The sequence below is a fragment of the Pseudophryne corroboree genome, chromosome 5, assembly GCF_028390025.1.
Source record: "Pseudophryne corroboree isolate aPseCor3 chromosome 5, aPseCor3.hap2, whole genome shotgun sequence".
Lineage (NCBI taxonomy): Eukaryota > Metazoa > Chordata > Amphibia > Anura > Myobatrachidae > Pseudophryne > Pseudophryne corroboree.
In genome coordinates, this window is record NC_086448.1 from 793,047,668 (window position 1) to 793,067,664 (window position 19,997).

Below are 19,997 nucleotides of genomic sequence, written 5' to 3' on the forward strand. Positions count from 1 at the left end.
GAACTGGCTGCTCCTATCCTGTGTCCCTCTGACAGATATTACTGTGGGTCTGTCCCCAAAATAAGTCCCAGTGTGTCTATGAGTGTGGTGTACACGTGTGAGGCATGTCTGAGGCAGGGAGTTCCTCCCCGGAGGAAGCCGTTTTAGGGACACAGAGTTGTAATGTGGTGGCACTACCGGCACACCAAGAGCCAGCATGGGTGAAAGAGCTACGTAACAGTATGCATCTGATTAACCGTAGATTAGATAAGTCTGAATCTAAGGCTGCATGCTGGAGAAAATCTGTGGAAGATGTGATTTTTCAGGATGCTGTTATTCCTTTTGCGGGCGGCCCTTCTGGGTCACATAAGAGACCATTTGCAAACACTGATACCGACACGGATTCTGATTCTTGTGTCGACAATAGTGAATCCAGAGAAATAGATCATAAATTGGCAAAAAGGATACAATATATGATTGTGGCTATAAGGGACGTGTTGGAGGTTACAAAAAGCACTCCTGTATCTCAGGAGAAAGCTTATTTATGTAAGGAAAAGAAATCCAAAGTCATGTTCCCTCCTTCACACAAAGTAAATGCTCTGTTTGAAGGGATGTGGGTGAATCCTGATAAAAAAAAATTGTATTCCCAAAAGGATTCACATAGCTTATCCTTTCCCGGTTGAAAACAGGAAAAAATGGGAGTCACCCCCTGTGTTAGACAGTGCACTTTCCAGGTTGACAAAGAAGGTAATTCTCCCTGCTCCTGGCACGGCTTCTCTTAAAGAGACGGCAGACCGCAAAATGGAAACGACATTGAAATCCATTTATGTTACCAATAGTACACTGCTCAGGCCCACTATTGCCTGCGCATGGGTGAGTCACGCTATTGAAAAATGGTCAGAAAGCGTGTCATCAGAAATTAACACGATTGATAAAGATGAGATACTCCTTAAGTTAGGGAATATCAAGGATGCTGCCGCATACATGCTGGAAGCAATGAAGGATATTGGACTCTTGAGTTCACAAGCCGCTACCATGGCAGTATCGGCTAGGCGGGCATTATGGATTCGCCAGTGGAACGCGGATGCAGATTCCAAAAGAAACATGGAGGCTCTCCCATATAAAGGTGAGGCCTTATTTGGCGATGGCCTGGATGCGTTAGTCTCGGCAGCTACCGCAGGTAAGTCAACATTTTTGCCCTCTGCGCCTGCACCGGTAAAAAAGACCTATCACCTGCAAATGCAGTCCATTCGGCCCAATAAATACAAAATGGCGAGAGGTTCCCCCTTCTTTGCAGGTAGGGGAAGGGGAAGGGGAAAGAAGCCCACACCGGCTCCAGGTTCCCAAGAGCAGAAGTCTACCCCTAATTCTGCCAAATCCCCAGCATGATGCTGGAACTCCCTTGTGGGAGGCCGCTCGGGTGGGGACACGTCTCAAGCTCTTTAGCCAGGATTGGATTCTGTCTGGCCTGGATCCCTGGGTGTTGCAAATAGTATCCCAGGGATACAAACTAGAGTTTCAAGAAGTTCCCCCAAGCCGATTTTTCAAATCGACCTTGCCAGCTTCTCCGCCAGAGAGAGAAGCAGTAACAGCGGCAATCCAAAAATTATGTCAAGACCAGGTTATAGTCCTGGTACCGTTGTCACAACAAGGGCGGGGTTTTTATTCAAGCCTCTTTGTTGTTCCAAAGTCAGACGGCTTGGTTAGACCGATCCTGAATCTAAAAGATCTGAATTTCTTCCTGAAAAGGTTCAAGTTGAAGATGGAATCACTTTGGGCGGTGATTGCCAGTCTGGAGGAGGGGTACTACTTAGTGTCGGTGGACATAAAGGGTGCTTACCTGCATGTTCCCATTTATCCTCCTCACCAGGCTTATCTGAGATTCGTGATTCAGGATTGCCATTACCAATTCCAAACGTTACCTTTCGGTCTCTCCACGGCGCCGAGGGTATTCACCAAGGTGATGGCGGAGATGATGGTCCTCCTTCATCAGAAAGGAGTCAATGTAATCCCTTATCTGGACGACCTCCTGATATAGGCGAGATCCAGGGAGCAGTTATTACAAAACATATCCCTCTCCCTGTCAATACTCCAACAACACGGGTGGATCATAAATTACCCAAAGTCACAGTTGGAACCGACCACAAGGTTGTCTTTCCTCAGGATGATTCTGGACAAAGAAGTTCAGAGAGTATTTCTTCCGCTGGAAAAGCCTTTGGAAATCCAGAAAATGGTAAAACAGATATTGAAACCATCAAGTGTGTCGATCTATCAGTGCATTCGGTTGTTGGGGAAGATGGTGGCGGCCTACGAGGCCATACAGTTTGGCAGGTTCCATGCCAGAGTATTCCAGTGGGACCTGTTGGACAAGTGGTCGGGGTCACACCTACACATGCACAGAAAGATAATCCTGTCGTCAAAAACCAGGATTTCGCTCCTGTGGTGGATGCACAGCTCTCACCTGCTAGAGGGACGCAGGTTCGGGATTCAGGACTGGGTCCTAGTAAGATGCAAGTCTCCGAGGCTGGGGAGCAGTCTCTCAGGGAGAAAACTTCCAGGGACGTTGGTCACAACAGGAAGCTTGCCTTCACATAAATGTTCTGGAGCTAAGAGCCATTTACAACGGCCTTCAACAAGTGGTACATCTTCTTCAAGACTGTCCCGTGGAGATCCAGGCGGACAATGTAACAGCAGTCGCATACATAAACAGGCAGGGCGAAACGAAAAGCAGAACGGCAATGGCAGAGGAGCCAAAAATCCTCCGCTGGGCAGAAAAACATCTACAAGCTCTGTCGGCAATATTCATTCCGGGAGTAGACAACTGGGAAGCAGACTTCCTCAGCAGACCCGATCTCCATCCAGGAGAGTGGGGCCTCCACCAAGAAGTCTTCGCAGAGGTGACAAGTCTTTGGTGATTTCCTCAAATAGGCATGATGGCGTCTCGTCTCAACAAGGAGCTTCAGAGATACTGTTCCCGGTCGAGAGACCCTCAAGCAGTAGCAGTGGATGCATTGGTGACCCAGTGGGTGTTTCCGTCAGTGTATGTTTTCCCTCCACTTCTGCTGATCCCAAAAGTACTCAGGATCATAAGAAAGACAAGGGTTCGAGCAATCTTCATTGCCCCAGACTAGCCAAGAAGGGCTTGGTACCCAGATCTTCAGCAGTTACTCATACGAGATCCTCGGCCTCTTCCTCCTCGGGAGGACCTGCTGCAGCAGGGGCCCTGTGTGTACCAAGACTTACCGCGGCTACGTTTGATGGCATGGCTGTTGAGTGCCGTATCCTAGCCAGGAAGGGTATTCCTAAGGAGGTCATCCCCACCCTTATTCAGGCCAGAAAGGGAGTAACGTCAAAACATTACCACCGTATTTGGAGAAAATATGTGCCTTGGTGTGAATCCAAGAAAGCTACTACGGAAGAGTTTCACTTAGGACGTTTTCTCCATTTTTTGCAGGATAGTGTGGAGACGGGCCTACGATTAGGATCAATCAAAGTCCAGATTTCAGCCTTGTCAGTGTTCTTCCAAAAACAATTGGCCTCTCTTCCAGAGGTTCAGACCTTCGTGAAAGGGGTTCTGCACATCCAGCCTCCATTCGTGCCTCCAGTGGATTGGTTTGAGCCTCTACAAAAGATAGAGTTGAAGTTTCTCACTTGGAAAGTGGTGATGCTTTTGGCATTGGCATCCGCAAGGCGGGTGTCAGTATTGGGGACCTTGTCTCACAAGAGCCCTTACCTTATTTTCCATGAAGATAGGGCAGAGTTGCAAACTCGCCAACATTTTCTTCAAAAGGTGGTTTCTGCTTTTCACATAAACCAACCTATTGTGGTGCCAGTAGTTACTGACACATTCACTGATTCAAAGTCTCTAGATGTGGTTAGAGCTTTGAAAATCTATGTTGCTAGAACAGCTCGTATACGGAAAACAGAGGCTCTGTTTGTCCTGTATGATCACAACAAGATTGGCTGTCCTGCTTCCAAGCAGATTATTGCACGTTGGATTAGAAATACGATTCAGCAAGCTCATACTATGGCTGGATTGCCGTTACTGACGTCAGTAAAGGCCCACTCCACTAGGAAGGTGGGCTCATCCTGGGCGGCTGCCCGGGGGGTCTCGGCATTACAACTTTGCCGAGCAGCTACTTGGTCAGGGTCAAACACATTTGCTAAGTTCTACAAGTTTGACACCTTGGACGATGAGGACCTAAAGTTTGGTCAATCGGTGCTGCAGGGTCATTCGTACTCTCCCGCCCGTACTGGAGCTTTGGTATAGACCCCATGGTCTTGATGTCGTCCCCAGCATCCTCTAGGACGTATGAGAAAATAGGATTTTGATAACCTACCGGTAAATCCATTTCTCCTAGTCCGTAGAGGATGCTAGGCACCCGTCCCAGTGCGTACTTTACCTGCAGTTTAGTTATTACAGTTACACAAGTTGTGTTATCTTGGTTTCAGCATGTTGCTGCAATTAGACAAGGGTTCAAGCAATCTTCATTGCCCCAGACTGGCCAAGAAGGGCTTGGTACCCAGATCTTCAGCAGTTACTCATACGAGATCCTCGGCCTCTTCCTCCTCGTGAGGACCTGCTGCAGCAGGGGCCCTGTGTATACCAAGACTTACCGCGGCTACGTTTGACGGCAAGGCTGCTGAGCGCCGTATCCTAGCCAGGAAGGGTATTCCTAAGGAGGTCATACCCACCCTTATTCAGCCCAGAAAGGGAGTAACGTCAAAACATTACCACCGTATTTGGAGAAAATATGTGTCTTGGTGTGAATCCAAGAAAGCTCCTATGGAAGAGTTTCACTTAGGACGTTTTCTCCATTTTTTGTAGGATAGTGTGGAGACGGGCCTACGATTGGGATCAATCAAGGTCCAGATTTCGGCCTTGTCAGTGTTCTTCCAAAAACAATTGGCCTCTCTTCCAGAGGTTCAGACCTTCGTGAAAGGGGTTCTGCACATCCAGCCTCCATTCGTGCCTCCAGTGGCACCATGGGACCTTAACGTGGTATTGCAGTTCCTTCAATCGGATTGGTTTGAGCCTCTACAAAAGATAGAGTTGAAGTTTCTCACTTGGAAAGTGGTGATGCTTTTGGCATTGGCATCTGCAAGGCGGGTGTCAGAATTGGGGGCCTTGTCTCACAAGAGCCCTTACCTGATTTTCCATGAAGATAGGGCAGAGTTGCGAACTCGCCAACATTTTCTTCAAAAGGTGGTTTCTGCTTTTCACATAAACCAACCTATTGTGGTGCCAGTAGTTACTGACACATTCACTGATTCAAAGTCTCTAGATGTGGTTAGAGCTTTGAAAATCTATGTTGCTAGAACAGCTCGTATACGGAAAACAGAGGCTCTGTTTGTCCTGTATGATCACAACAAGATTGGCTGTCCTGCTTCCAAGCAGATTATTGCACATTGGATTAGAAATACTATTCAGCAAGTTCATACTATGGCTGGATTGCCGTTACCGACGTCAGTAAAGGCCCACTCCACTAGGAAGGTGGGCTCATCCTGGGCGGCTTCCCGGGGGGTCTCGGCATTACAACTTTGCCGAGCAGCTACTTGGTCAGGGTCAAACACATTTGCTAAGTTCTACAAGTTTGACACCTTGGCCGATGAGGACCTAAAGTTTGGTCAATCGGTGCTGCAGGGTATAGACCCCATGGTCTTGATGTCGTCCCCAGCATCCTCTAGGACGTATGAGAAAATAGGATTTTGATAACCTACCGGTAAATCCTTTTCTCCTAGTCCGTAGAGGATGCTGGGCGCCCGTCCCAGTGCGTACTTTACCTGCAGTTTAGTTATTACAGTTACACAAGTTGTGTTATCTTGGTTTCAGCATGTTGCAGCAATTAGTTCATGCCTGTTGGCGTGTGTTATGTTGAATGCCATGTGTGCGGCATGGTTGAGGGTGTAAGTTGGTAGATATTTCACCACTAGTTAAGTAATTCCTTTCCTCGGAGTGTCAGTCTCCCTGGGCACAGTTCCTACAACTGGGGTCTGGAGGAGGGGCATAGAGGGAGGAGCCAGTTCACACCCAATTAAAAGTCTTTAGAGTGCCCATGTCTCCTGCGGATCCTGTCTACACCCTATGGTCTTGATGTCGTCCCCAGCATCCCCTACGGACTAGGAGAAAAGGATTTACCGGTAGGTTATCAAAATCCTATTTTTTCCAGCTTAACTCTTTTAATTTTCCTAGCGGGAGGATGAGGGCTTCCATCATCATGTGAAGTTGAACCACTAGTCATGAACATAGGCAGGGGCCTTAGCCGTTCCTTGCCACTCCCTGGGGTACATTTACTAAGATTCGTATTTTCCAAATTCATGTCCAAGTTCAATCACGAATGACATCGACAGTGTAAAATTGCAACTTTTTGAATTGATTACGATGGATTTACTAAGCTGTCGTATTCGGGTTTTTCTTTTCTTCCGATGTCGATGTCATTCGTGGTTTTTTACCTATTTTTACGGCAGTGATTAGCAAAACACTGCCGACTTTTTTTACAATCAATCTCGGCCGGATCTGTGTGATCCGTGCTGGGGTTTATTTTATTTTTATTTTTAATTAAACACTGTAAAATAATTAAAAAAAATGCGTGGGGTCCCCCCTCCTAAGCATAACCAGCCTCGGGCTCTTTGAGCCGATCCTGGTTGCAAAAATATGGGGAAAAAAATGACAGGGGTTCCCCCATATTTAAGCAACCAGCATCGGGCTCTGCGCCTGGTCCTGGTCCCAAAAATACGGGGGACAAAAAGAGTAGGGGTCCCCCGTATTTTTAAAACCAGCACCGGGCTCCACTAGCTGGACAGATAATGCCACAGCCGGGGGTCACTTTTATATAGTGCCCTGCGGCCGTGGCATCAAAAATCCAACTAGTCACTCCTGGCCGGGGTACCCTGGGGGAGTGGGGACCCCTTCAATCAAGGGGTCCCCCCCCCCAGCCACCCAAGGGCCAGGAGTGAAGCCCGAGGCTGTCCCCCCCCATCCAATGGGCTGCGGATGGGGAGGCTGATAGCCTTTGTTGTAAAAGAAAAGATATTGGCCCTCATTCCGAGTTGTTCGCTCGGTATTTTTCATCGCATCGCAGTGAAAATCCGCTTAGTACGCATGCGCAATGTTCGCACTGCGACTGCGCCAAGTAACTTTACTATGAAGAAAGTATTTTTACTCACGGCTTTTTCTTCGCTCCGGCGATCGTAATGTGATTGACAGGAAATGGGTGTTACTGGGCGGATACACGGCGTTTCAGGGGCGTGTGGCTGAAAACGCTACCGTTTCCGGAAAAAACGCAGGAGTGGCCGGGGAAACGGTGGGAGTGCCTGGGCGAACGCTGGGTGTGTTTGTGACGTCAACCAGGAACGACAAGCACTGAAATGATCGCACAGGCAGAGTAAGTCTGGAGCTACTCTGAAACTGCTAACTCGTTTGTAATCGCAATATTGCGCGTACGTCGGTCGCAATTTTAAGAAGCTAAGATTCACTCCCAGTAGGCGGCGGCTTAGCGTGTGTAACTCTGCTACATTCGCCTTGCGAGCGAACAACTCGGAATGAGGGCCCTTGTTTTTAGTAGCAGTACTACAAGGCCCAGCAAGCCTCCCCCGCATGCTGGTACTTGGAGAACCACAAGTACCAGCATGCGACGGAAAAACGGGCCCGCTGGTACCTGTAGTACTACTACTAAAAAAATACCCAAAAAAAAGACAAGACACACACACCGTGAAAGTATAATTTTAATACATACATACACACATACATACATACTTACCTTAAGTTCCCACGCAGGTCGGTCCTCTTCTCCAGTAGAATCCAAGGGGTACCTGTTGAAGAAATTATACTCACGAGATCCAGGGGTCCAGGCTCCTCGGGAAATCCAGGGGTAATCCACGTACTTGCATAAAATAAGAAAACGGAAAGCCGAGCCACGAACTGAAAGGGGCCCCATGTTTTCACATGGGACTCCTTTCCACGAATGCCAGAAACCCACTCTGACTGATGTCTAAGTGGGTTTCTTCAGCCAATCAGGGAGTGCCACGTTGTAGCACTCTCCTGATCGGCTGTGAGCTCCTGTCCTCACTGACAGGCAGCACACGGCAGTGTTACAATGTAGCGCCTATGCGCTACATTGTAACCAATGATGGGAACTTTCTGCCCTGCGGTTGACCTAAAGTGACGTCACCGCTGAGCAGAAAGTTCCCATCATTGGTTACAATGTAGCGCATAGGCGCTACATTGTAACACTGCCGTGTGCTGCCTGTCAGTGAGGACAGGACCACACAGCTGATCAGGAGAGTGCTACAACGTGGCGCTCCCTGATTGGCTGAAGAAACCCACTTAGACAGAAGTCAAAGTGGGTTTCTGGCATTCGTGGAAAGGTGACCCATGTGCAAACATGGGTCCCCTTTCAGTTCGTGGTCGGGACACCGTTTTTTTTTTTTTTGTCAAGTACGTGGATTACCCCTGGATTTCCCGAGGAGCCTGGACCCCTGGATCTCGTGAGTATAATTTCTTCAACAGGTACCCCTTGGATTCTGCTGGAGAAGAGGACCGACCTGCGTGGGAACTTAAGGTAAGTATGTATGTATGTATGTGTGTATGTATGTAATAAAATTATACTTTCACGGTGTGTGTGTCTTGTCTTTTTTTGGGTATTTTTTTAGTAGTAGTACTACAGGTACCAGCGGGCCCGTTTTTCCGTCGCATGCTGGTACTTGTGGTTCTCCAAGTACCAGCATGCGGGGGAGGCTTGCTGGGCCTTGTAGTACTGCTACTAAAAACAATATCTTTTCTTTTACAACAAAGGCTATCAGCCTCCCCATCCGCAGCCCATTGGATGGGGGGGGACAGCCTCGGGCTTCACTCCTGGCCCTTGGGTGGCTGGGGGGGGGGGGACCCCTTGATTGAAGGGGTCCCCACTCCCCCAGGGTACCCCGGCCAGGAGTGACTAGTTGGATTTTTGATGCCACGGCCGCAGGGCACTATATAAAAGTGACCCCCGGCTGTGGCATTATCTGTCCAGCTAGTGGAGCCCGGTGCTGGTTTTAAAAATACGGGGGACCCCTACTCTTTTTGTCCCCCGTATTTTTGGGACCAGGACCAGGCGCAGAGCCCGATGCTGGTTGCTTAAATATGGGGGAACCCCTGTCATTTTTTCCCCCATATTTTTGCAACCAGGATCGGCTCAAAGAGCCCGAGGCTGGTTATACTTAGGAGGGGGGACCCCACGCAATTTTTTTTGAACAAATAAGCACTTTCCCACCCCTTCCCACTGATATGCATGCACGGATCTCATGGATCCCTGCATGCCTATCCAATCACGGAAAAAAAAAGTAGGTCTGTTTTTTTTTAGCACTTTTTTACGAGTTGTAATTTTTCACGGCAGTGTTTGTTTGTTTTTTGCTTTGCACTTCTTAGTAAATGACCGAGATTCATACTTAAACAGCCGCGTTTTGACCGATGGTGTATTCATTCGTAATTTTTTACCTGAACTTGCAAAAAATTACGAATGCCCTCATCACTGCCGTGATTAGTGCTTAGTAAATTACCGAGATGACACTTTGATGAAAAAACGGCATCTCGGTCAAAATCGGGAGCTTAGTAAATTTCCCCCCGTATCGTAAATGGCATATTGGCAAGTTTATGTTTCTCCTCAGACCATTTACATTTCTTTTTTGGGGTCTTTTTACTGAACTTTGGCTTTTTGGATTTTACATGCTCTCTACTATCACATTGGGCATCGGCCTTGGCAGACGACGTTGATGGCATTTCATCGTCTATGTCATGGCTAGTGGCAGCAGCTTCAGCACTAGGAGGAAGTGGTTCTTGATCTTTCCCTATTTTATCCTCCAAATTTTTGTTCTCCATTATTTATCTGGAGTTATATAACACAATATGCGGCACAGGAGCACTGGACATATGGCAGCAGAGTATACCACTGTGACTGGTCACTGGAATGACTGATGGCTGATGCACAGGACACTACCACTGATCTGATGCAGGACAACACAGCAACACTGTAAGGGACTTATTATTATACGCAGTGCCAGATTAAGGTCCACATGGGCCTGGAGCTGACATTTATGAAGGGCCTATTGTGTGCCCCGGAAGGAGGTGTGACCAGCACTGCGGTGGTGTAACTAGTGATGTGATATGTGTGGTATGTCTGTGGTCTAAATAGGGGGTGTGGCCTGTGCCGTGTGTGGCTAATTCCATAGAGGTCATAGCTAGTGCCTACCTTCAACCACTTAATAGTTAACTATAACAAGAAAAAATGTGTGACCACCATGTAATACACAGCATTAGTGACCACCATATCATAGAGGGAGCATCACAGTGACCCCCCATGTAATAGAGAGAGCTGGAAAGGTGGAGAGATCTAAAGAGGAGCAATGATGAGGCAAAACAGAACAGATGTGGAAAGATTAGAAAAGATGGGGGTAATACAGAGCAGACAGGGAACAGAGGGCTCATGGGACACACTTACCAGCACAGACACCACTTGCTCACACACTTACTGACAGACACCACTTACCAACACATACAACCCTTACTAATACAGATTCCACTTACACACAAATACACTGCTAGACACACACACACACACACACACACTCCCCCAAACCCCCCCACACACACACTGGCAGCTTACTGGCAAATTCTTATACCTCTTTCGCACCAGCAGCTTTAAACACGGGTTATTGGCACGAGTGCACATAACCCGTGTTCCTGTGCGGTGTGAAAGGTACCAGGGGCAATATACTGGGCTGAGCGACCCAGTATTTCAACCCTGCTAGCGAGAAGGGTTGAACGTGTGTTCAACCCGGTTCGCTGTGCGGTGTGAACGGAAGCCGGGTCAGTGCGACCCGTTTCCCATTCACAGTATGTGGACGGGCGGCTCTTGGAGATCATGTGATCTCCCAGCACCGTCCACGCCGAGTCACCGCCGACGTCACCAACCCGGCATATTGCCGGGTTGCAGTCTGCGGTGTGAAAAGAGGTATTGAGGCGGGTCGCACACTGGGAGCTATCGTGTCAGGCTCCTGGGTGCTACTCGCCTCAGATGGTATGAAAGTGGTATTACTGATGCACACATTTAATGACATAAACACCACTTACTGACAGATACCCCTTACACAGACATCACTTATTGGCACATACATACTTAATGACAGACACCCCTTACTGACACAGATACAACTTACTGATACAAATACACAGGCACAAACACCACTTACTGACACAGACACCCCTTACTAATACAGATTCCACTTACTGACACAAATGCAATGACACAGACACACTTACTGACCCCCCTTACTGATACAAACACATTAACTGACACAAACAGCCCTTACTGACAGATACCACTGACTGACACAGACACACTTACTGACACAAACACACTTACATAAACAGACACTCCTTACTGACACAAACACACTTAATGACACAAGCACATTTACTGACATAAACACCCCTTACAGATACCACTTACACAGATACCCCTTACTGACACATATTCCACTTACTGATAAACATACTGAGTCACACCTACTAATACAGACACACTTACTGACACACACATACTGACTCAGACACCACCTACTGACAAACACAACACACACTTACTGACAGATGCTACTTACTGACACAGACAACACAGATAAACTTACTGACACAGACACCACTTAAATATGGGAGAGGAAACCACCGGGCCTGGTGTGTGCTGCAACTTGCCGGGTTTTGAACTCCAGCTCTGCTCTGACATCCATGGAGGCAGGGGCAGATTGGGATGGAAAACCAGTTGGGGAAATTTCTGAAGCAGACCTAAATAGTGGGGTAGAGCCTATGAGGGGGCGGGGTGATGATGGCATATCTAATTGGATCTAATGGTACATAAGGAGCATGTGGAACAGCGTAATGACTTATATAGGCATATTAAGGAGTCTGAAGGCATATTGGGGGCATCTGGATGGTCTGATGGCATATAAAATGTGCTGGGGGGGGGGGAATTGAGACTTTGCCTTGTGACCCACGTGCCCCCCACTCCCATCTACTCCACAACAGCAACTCTCGAAACCAATACCGGATCACACCTTATTATTAGCATTAGCGACTTAACTTCAAACTGTGCTCTCAATCTTCTTTACAGTGCTTTTATAGTGATGGTGACTGCCCCCTTCCAGCTCCTCTACAATGACATTCCTCCCACTCCAGACCCTCCTCTCCCCCATTACTCTGCTCCATCCATCATACTACGGCACCTCCTCTCCTCCATCTCTCTCACTCTGGCACCTCCTCTCCTCCATCACTCTGCTCCATCCATCACACTACGGCACATCCTCTCCTCCATCCCTCACACTCCGGCACCTCCTCTCCTCCATCACTCTGCTCCTTCCCTCACACTCCAGCCCCTCCTCTCCTCCATCACTCTGCTCTATCCCTCACACTACGGCCCCTCCTCTCCTCCATTACTCTGCTCCATCCATCACACTCCGGCACCTCCTCTCCTCCATCACTCTGCTCCTTCCCTCACACTCCAGCCCCTCCTCTCCTCCATCACTCTGCTCCTTCCCTCACACTCCAGCCCCTCCTCTCCTCCATCACTCTGCTCCATCCCTCACATTACGGCCCCTCCTCTCCTCCATCACTCTGCTCCATCCCTCACACTCCAGCCTCTCCTTTCCTCCATCACTCTGCTCCATCCCTCACACTCCAGCCCCTCCTCTCCTCCATCACTCTGCTCCATCCCTCACACTCCAGCCCCTCTTCTCCCCCATCACTCTGCTCCATCACTCTGCTCCATCCCTCACACTCCATCCACTCCTCTCCTCCATCACTCTGCTCCATCCCTCACACTACGGCCCCTCCTCTCCTCCATCACTCTGCTCCATCCCTCACACTCCATCCACTCCTCTCCTCCATCACTCTGCTCCATCCCTCACACTACGGCCCCTCCTCTCCTCCATCACTCTGCTCCATCCCTCACACTCCAGCCCCTCCTCTCCTCCATCACTCTGCTCCATCCCTCACACTCCAGCCCCTCCTCTCCTCCATCACTCTGCTCCATCCCTCACACTCCAGCCCCTCCTCTCCTCCATCACTCTGCTCCATCCCTCACACTCCAGCCCCTCTTCTCCCCCATCACTCTGCTCCATCACTCTGCTCCATCCCTCACACTCCATCCACTCCTCTCCTCCATCACTCTGCTCCATCCCTCACACTCCAGCCCCTCCTCTCCTCCATCACTCTGCTCCATCCCTCACACTCCATCCACTCCTCTCCTCCATCACTCTGCTCCATCCCTCACACTCCAGCCCCTCCTCTCCTCCATCACTCTGCTCCATCCCTCACACTCCATCCACTCCTCTCCTCCATCACTCTGCTCCATCCCTCACACTACGGCCCCTCCTCTCCTCCATCACTCTGCTCCATCCATCACACTCCATCCACTCCTCTCCTCCATCACTCTGCTCCATCCCTCACACTACGGCCCCTCCTCTCCTCCATCCCTCACACTCCGGCACCTCTTCTCCTCCATCACTTTGCTCCATCCCTCACACTCCGGCACCTCCTCTCCTCCATCACTCTACTCCATCCATCACACTCCGGCACCTCTTCTCCTCCATCACTTTGCTCCATCCCTCACACTCCGGCACCTCCTCTCCTCCATCACTCTGCTCCTTCCCTCACACTCCAGCCCTTCCTCTCTTCCATCACTCTGCTCCATCACTCTGCTCCATCCCTCACACTCCATCCACTCCTCTCCTCCATCACTCTGCTCCATCCCTCACACTACGGCCCCTCCTCTCCTCCATCCCTCACACTCCGGCACCTCTTCTCCTCCATCACTTTGCTCCATCCCTCACACTCCGGCACCTCCTCTCCTCCATCACTCTACTCCATCCATCACACTCCGGCACCTCTTCTCCTCCATCACTTTGCTCCATCCCTCACACTCCGGCACCTCCTCTCCTCCATCACTCTGCTCCTTCCCTCACACTCCAGCCCTTCCTCTCTTCCATCACTCTGCTCCATTCCTCACACTCCGCCACCTCCATTCCTCACACTACGGCACATCCTCTCCTCCATCACTCTGCTCATTCCCTCACACTCTGGCCCTTCCTCTTCTCCATCCCTCACACTCTGGCCCTTCCTCTCCTCCATCACTCTGCTCCATCACTAACACTCCGGCACCTCCTCTCCTCCATCACTAACACTCCGGCCCTGTCCTCTCTTCCATCACTCTGCTCCATCCATCACACACCGTCACCTCCTCTCCTCCATTACTCTGCTCCATCCCTCACATTCTGGACCGACCTTTCCTTCATCACCCTCCTTACTTTACAGCCGTGATGCTCAGTAAATGTCAGAGAGAACAGGTCTTCAGTGTTGCAGCCGCTCCTCCTCACGTTTCCATGCGTGCCCTCTCTACCCCTGCAGGCAGCGCAGCCAGTGTGAAAAATAAGAGAAATAAGAAAATGGTGCTCCTTGAAAACTATTTTTTCAAAGTCTGCCGGAATGCTAATACTGGTTATTAAATAAGCTCGCTCTGGAAACACAAATTAGGTTAATAAAGTAACATTGGCCTCTCTCTGGTAATTCACTTTTTCTACGCCGAGGCATCTACAGGTGAGCAGTTTATGACTCTTTGAGCAACAAGTGTGGGGGTGGGGGAGTAGCTATCAAGCCATAGCCAGTGCTCCCCGTCGTCATACACAACACACACTCCTTGCACTTTGGTGTTTTTTCCTGCTCAATGCAGGCCATGAAAAATTATTATTAACATTATTACCAGTTATTTATATAGCTCACACATATTCCACAGCGCTTTGCAGAAAGTGTTTGCCCATTCACATCAGTCCCTGCCCCAGTGAAGCTTATAATCTACAGTATATGCCCTACCACCAGGGACGTGAGGTGAGAAAAATGGCTGAGGCGGCACTGGCTAGTACCAGAGACAGATTTACACACAATAAATGAGCCCAAGGGTTCATGTGGGCACAGATGCAGCAGTATATACATGCGGGCATTATACACAGAAGCAGCAGTATATACATGTGGCATTATACACAGGTGCAGCAGTATATATACATGTGGGCATTATACACAGAAACAGCAGTGTATATACATGTGGGCATAGGTGGTCATTCCGAGTTGATCGCAGCCAGCAACTTTTTGCTGCTGCTGCGATCAACTAGTACACGCCTTTGGGGGAGTGTATTTTAGCTTAGCAGGGCTGCGATCGCTTGTGTAGCCCAGAAAGCTAAAAAAATTTCAAGTAAAACTAGACCAGCCCTGGACATACTTACCCTGTGCGACGATCCCTGCGATGCTGAAGCCGCCTCTGACATCAGACATCCACCCTCCGTTCTCCTGGACACGCCTGCGTTTTCCTTACCACTCCCCGAAAACGGCAGCCAACAGTCCGGATCCGCCTTGGAACGCCTTCTTCCTGTCAATCTTCTTTGCGGTCGGCTCTGCGACGGCTTCCTTCAGTAGACGCGACGTAACCCACAACGTCGCACATGCGCACTGCGGCCGCCGCGCATGCGCATTCCGTACCCGTTCACACCGCAGTGAGAAACCGCTGCGTGCGAACGGGTCGGAATGACCCCCATTATACACAGGCACAGCAGTATATACATGTGGGCATTATACACAGGTGCAGCAGTATATACATGTGGGCATTATACACAGGTGCAGCAGTATATACAGTGGGCTTTATACATAGGCGCAGCAGTATATACATGTGAGCATCATACACAGGTGCTGCAGTGTATACACGTGGACATTATACACAGGTGAGCAGTATATACATGTGTGCATTATACACAGGCGCAGCGGTATATACATGTCGGCATTATACACAGGCGCAGCAGTATATATACGTGGCATTATACACAGGTGCAGCAGTACATATACGTGGGCATTATACACAGGTGCAGCAGTATATACATTTGGGCATTATACACAGGGGCAGCAGTATATAGATGTGGGCGTTATACACAGGCGCAGCAGTATATACATATGGGCGTTATACACAGGTGCAGTAGTATATACATGTGGGCATTATACACAGGTGCAGCAGTATATACATGTGGGCATTATACACAGGTGAGCAGTATATACATGTGGCCATTATACACAGGTGCAGCGGTATATACATGTGGGCATTATACACAGGGGCAGCAGTATATACATGTGGGCATTATACACAGGGGCAGCGGTATATACATGTTGGCATTATACATAGGTGCAGCAGTATATACATGTGGGCATTATACACAGGGGCAGCAGTATATACATGTGGGCATTATACACAGGGGCAGCAGTATATATACATGTGGGCATTATACACAGGGGCAGCGGTATATACATGTGGGCATTATACACAGGGGCAGCAGTATATACATGTGGGCCTTATACACAGGGGCAGCAGTATATACATGTGGGCATTATACACAGGGGCAGCGGTATATACATGTGGGCATTATACACAGGGGCAGCAGTATATACATGTGGGCATTATAGACAGGGGCAGCGGTATATACATGTTGGCATTATACATAGGTGCAGCGGTATATACATGTGGGCATTATACACAGGTGCAGCAGTATATACATGTGGGCATTATACATAGGTGCAGCAGTATATACATGTGGGCATTATACACAGGTGCAGCAGTATATACATGTGGGCATTATACACAGGGGCAGCGGTATATACATGTGGGCATTATACACAGGGGCAGCGGTATATACATGTGAGCATTATACACAGGTGCAGCGGTATATACATGTGGGCATTATACACAGGGGCAGCAGTATATACATGTGGGCATTATACACAGGGGCAGCGGTATATACATGTGGGCATTATACACAGGGGCAGCGGTATATACATGTGGGCATTATAGACAGGGGCAGCAGTATATACATGTGGGCATTATACACAGGGGCAGCGGTATATACATGTGGGCATTATACACAGGGGCAGCGGTATATACATGTGGGCATTATACACAGGTGCAGCAATATATACATGTGGGCAATATACACAGGAGCAGCAGTATATACATGTGGGCATTATACACAGGTGCAGCAACATATACATGTGGGCATTATACACAGGGGCAGCGGTATATACATGTGAGCATTATACACAGGTGCAGCGGTTTATACTGATGGTAATATGTTCTTTTATTTATTTATGCGACATGCCCCCTTACATATTTAGTTATGATGTCACCTACCCCCATTATATATATTATTTACATTGTACCTATATCCTCCCTTTTATATTTAAGTTGTGCCTCCTGACCCCCTTTATATCTTTATATTGAACTTTTAGCCCTGTTCCTCCTTATATGTGTATGTACCGTATGCCCACTAACCACCCCCCTTATATATTTCTATGACATGAGCTGCCTGTTCCCCCCCTTTTATAATATAATAAAGCTATGCTCCCATTCCTCTTACTTAATACATGTATGTATTGACATTGTGACCACTGCAGCACCTACCTTGCTCTTCTACTGTACTGTTGTACAGTTTGTGCTGCTCCACACAAGACTGTGTAACATTGGATGCGGGGGCGGAGCTTCGGGCCGGGATGGGGGCGGGGCCTCAGACGGACCCGGGGGCGGAGCCTCGGGCACATTCAGACTGTGGCAGGCAGCTAGTTTTGGATATGTAAGCCCACGGGTGGTTGGGACTTCAGTCGGCCGGTTGTGTGTGGATGTGTGACTGGGCGGAAAGGAGGTGAGTCTGTTGCTGCTACTGCTGCTGATGACAGGATTTTTTTCCTGTCATCACTGGCTGCACTGCAGGGAGCTCTGTGGGCCTATTTTCAATGGGGGGCCTGGAGCTGCAGCTCCATCCGCCCCATTGTTAATCCGACCCTGTACAGCAGCATTGGACATATGGCAGCAGAGTATACCACTGTGACTGCCTGGTCACTGGAATGACTGATGGCTGATGCACAGGACACTACCACTGGTCTGATGCAGCACAATACACCACCACTGGACCAGTGGCGGATTTAGCGGGAGCGATTAGGGCGAACGCCCCCCCTACATATACCGGCACCGGGATGGAGGCCGGGTCCCGGCGCGGTATTGGGAACGGGGTGGACAGCGGTGCAGCGCGGCGGGGGACGAGGAGAGAGAGGAGCGTCCTGACTCGCGTACAGCGACCTCTGTTCTGACCACGCCCCCTCCTTCCTGTACGCGTCAGGACGCTCTCTCTCTGTCTTCGTCCTCCGCAGCGCTGCACCGCTCTGCACCCCGTTCCCAATATCCTGGCGGGCCCGGCCTCCATCTATGAGGTGGGAGTGTGTGTGAGAGTGAGTGTGTGTGTGTGAGTGTGTGTGAGTGTGTCTCCCATTTCTCCCCCCCCCCCCCCCCCCTCTTCTCCCTGCATTATTTGGCTGAATTTTGCCTAGATTCTGTGTGCTATGTAATTTTTCCCTCATTCTGCGTGCTATAATGTGATTTTTCCCTCATACAGTGTGCTATCATGTAATTTTTCTCTCATTCTGCGTGCTATCATGTCATTTTCTCTGACGTCCTAGTGGATGCTGGGACTCCGTCAGGACCATGGGGATTAGCGGCTCCGCAGGAGACAGGGCACAAAAATAAAGCTTTAGGATCAGGTGGTGTGCACTGGCTCCTCCCCCTATGACCCTCCTCCAAGCCTCAGTTAGGTTTTTGTGCCCGTCCGAGCAGGGTGCAATCTAGGTGGCTCTCCTAAAGAGCTGCTTAGAAAAAGTTATTAGATTTTTTATTTTCAGTGAGTCCTGCTGGCAACAGGCTCACTGCAACGAGGGACTTAGGGGAGAAGAAGTGAACTCACCTGCGTGCAGGATGGATTGGCTTCTTAGGCTACTGGACACCATTAGCTCCAGAGGGATCGAACACAGGCCCAGCCATGGAGTCCGGTCCCGGAGCCGCGCCGCCGACCCCCTTGCAGATGCCGAAAAGTGAAGAGGTCCAGAAACCGGCGGCAGAAGACTTTTCAGTCTTCATGAGGTAGCGCACAGCACTGCAGCTGTGCGCCATTGTTGTCAGCACACTTCACACCAGCGGTCACTGAGGGTGCAGGGCGCTGGGGGGGGGGCGCCCTGGGCAGCAATGATAATACCTTGTTCCTGCTAAAAATACATCACATATAGCCCCTGGGGCTATATGGATGTATTTAACCCCTGCCAGGTCTCACAAACACCGGGAGAAGAGCCCGCCGAAATAGGGGGTGGGGCCTATCTCCTCAGCACACAGCGCCATTTTCCTGCACAGCTCCGCTGCGAGGAAGGCTCCCAGGACTCTCCCCTGCACTGCACTACAGAAACAGGGTAAAAAAACAGAGAGGGGCGGGCACTTTTTTGGCGATATTGATATATTAAGCTGCTATAAAGGAAACAACACTTCTGTAGGGTTGTTCCTATATATTTATAGCGCTTGGGTGTGTGCTGGCAAACTCTCCCTCTGTCTCCCCAAAGGGCTAGTAGGGTCCTGTCTTCGATAAGAGCATTCCCTGTGTGTCTGATGTGTGTCGGTACGTGTGTGTGGACATGTATGAGGACGATGTTGGTGTGGAGGCGGAGCAATTGCCGGTAATGGTGATGTCACCCCCTAGGGAGTCGACACCGGAATGGATGGCTTTGTTTATGGAATTACGTGATAATGTCAGCACGTTACAAAAATCAGTTGACGACATGAGACGGCCGGCAAACCAGTTAGTACCTGTCCAGGCGTCTCAGACACCGTCAGGGGCTGTAAAACGCCCTTTACCTCAGTCGGTCGACACAGACCCAGACACGGACACCGAATCTAGTGTCGACGGTGAAGAAACAAACGTATTTTCCAGTAGGGCCACACGTTATATGATCACGGCAATGAAGGAGGCTTTGCATATCTCTGATACTGCAAGTACCACAAAAAGGGGTAGTATGTGGGGTCTGAAAAAACTACCTGTAGTTTTTCCTGAATCAGAGGAATTGAATGAAGTGTGTGATGAAGCGTGGGTTA

The 19,997-nt window shown here is 49.4% G+C and overlaps 1 long non-coding RNA gene across 1 annotated transcript in view; it reads right to left on the bottom strand.

Annotated features, from left to right (window-relative positions):
• The window catches only part of LOC134929474 (uncharacterized), a 100,030-nt gene extending 82,476 nt beyond the window's left edge, over positions 1-17,554 (bottom strand). Inside the window, exon 1 of the long non-coding RNA XR_010178579.1 lies at positions 17,496-17,554. This is a non-coding gene — a long non-coding RNA (uncharacterized LOC134929474). The remainder of the gene's footprint in view (positions 1-17,495) is intronic.
• Positions 17,555-19,997: the final 2,443 nt, after the last annotated feature.